Here is a 2,337-nt window from a genome sequence, read left to right as displayed (position 1 = left end):
ATGAACTGCAGGGAGGAGTTCAGTCACCCTTCTCTCTCTCTCTCTCTCTCTCTCTCTCTCTGATTGTTGATTCTCTCTCTAATTCTCCTTCTCTCTCTATTGTTTTTTTCGATCTCCTCGATCCCGTGGGGGGCTGGTCCTATTTATAGAGGCCCTGGTCCTCTTCCCAAATATCGAGCGGGAAGGGAGCCAACAATGGCGGGCTAATTTGAAGGGGGACAGCTAGTACCAGCTATCCTGACAAAAGTAGTCTTCGCCTGCACAAAGCTCTGGTGGTGACACCGTCTTGGGCTCCACGATGACCACCATCTTGCAGTCCTCCTGGTCTTGGTCTTGTTGCACCGAAATGGCAACCTTTGCCTGATGCCTCGGTACTCCGCGGCTGCGCTTGCCCCCTTTGCACCAATGAGGAAAGGAGGACACTACGCGGGCTGGCACCCGCCTGGCGCCCTTGGTCGTCATGGCTTGCGTCACGGGCACCTCGTGAGGTACCCCGCCTTGATCTCTCCACCTCCTCGCAAGCCATCCTGATGAGGCCGTGCCTGAGGAAGCTCCGCGTCATCCGCCCCGCGAGGCTTGGCCCCTCGCGAGGGTCTTGGGTCTGTGTTGGTGAAGATGGGCCATGCTGGGCCCCCCTTTGAGCCACGCTGCAGGCCGCAGGTAGGCAAGTATGGGGACCCCGTTCCCAGAACGCCGACACAATTTACTACCGAACCTCATAGGTCAACTAGAGTATAGTACGCACCAGAGTGGTACGATAATCCCTTCTGGAAGTCATGTTACTAGACCATGACGAGCCTACGAACTATGAGGAAGCGATGATGAGCCCAGATTCCGCGAAATGGCTTGAGTCCATGAAATCTTAGATGGGATCCATATATGAGAACAAAGTATGGACTTTGATTGTCTTGCCCGATGATCGGCGAGCCATTGAGATTAAATGGATCTTCAAGAGGAAGACAAATGCTGATAGTAGTGTTACTATCTACAAAGCTCGAATTGTCACAAAAGGTTTTAGACAAGTTCAAGGTGTTGACTACGATGAGTGTTTCTCACTCGTATCTATGCTTAAAGTATGTCCGAATCATGTTAGCAATTGCCGCATTTTATGAAATTTGGCAAATGGATGTCAAAACTGCATTCCTTAATGGATTTCTTAAAGAAGAGTTGTATATGATGCAACCAGAAGGTTGTGACAATCCGAAAGGTCCTAACAAAGTGTGTAAGCTCTAGTGATCCATTTATGGACTGGTGCAAGAATCTCGGAGTTGGAATGTATGCTTTGATAGTGTGATCAAAGCATATGGTTTTATACAGACTTTTGGAGAAGCCTGTATTTACAAGAAAGTGAGTGGGAGCTCTGTAGCATTTCTGATATTATATGTGGATGACATATTGTTGATTGGAAATAATACATAATTTCTGGATAGCATAAAAGGATACTTGAATAAGAATTTTTCAAAGAAAGACCTCGGTGAAGCTGCTTACATATTAGGTATCAAGATCTATAGAGATAGATCAAGACGCTTGATAAGATTTTTCAATGAGTACATACCTTGACAATATTTTGAAGTAGTTCAAAATGGAACATTCAAAGAAGGAGTTCTTGCCTGTACTGCAAGGTGTAAAGTTGAGTAAGACTCAAAACACAACCACGGCAGAAAATAGAAAGAGAATGAAAGTCATTCCCTATGCCTGAGCCATAGGTTCTATAAAGTATGCTATGTTGTGTACCAAACCTATTGTGTATCTTGCCATGAGTTTGGCAAGGGGGTACGCTATTGATCCAAGAGTGGATCACTGGACAGCGGTCAAAATTATCCTTAGAAGACTAAGGAGATATTTCTCGGTTATGGAGGTGATAAAGAGTTCGTTGTAAAGAGTTGCGTCGATGCAAGCTTTTACACTGATCCGGATGACTCTGAGTCTCAATCTGGATACATATTGGAAGTGGGAGCAATTAGCTAGAGTAGCTCCATGCAGAGCATTATAGACATAGAAAATTTTCAAAATACATATGGCTCTGAATGTGACAGACCCATTGACTAAAGCTTCTCTCATAAGAAAAACATGATCACAACTTAGTACTCTTTGGGTGTTAATCACATAGTGATGTGAACTAGATTATTGACTCTAGTAATTCCCTTTGGGTATTATTCACATGGCGATGTGAATTAATCAAATAAAGATGTGAACTATTGGTGTTAAATCACATGACGATGTGAACTAGATTATTGACTCTAGTGCAAGTGGGAGACTGAAGGAAATATGCCCTAGAGGGAATAATAAAGTTTTTATTTATATTTCCTTATATCATGATAAATGTTTATTATTCAT

This window comes from Triticum dicoccoides, chromosome 6A, assembly GCF_002162155.2.
Source record: "Triticum dicoccoides isolate Atlit2015 ecotype Zavitan chromosome 6A, WEW_v2.0, whole genome shotgun sequence".
NCBI lineage: Eukaryota > Viridiplantae > Streptophyta > Magnoliopsida > Poales > Poaceae > Triticum > Triticum dicoccoides.
Note: the sequence above shows the minus strand (reverse complement) of the source record.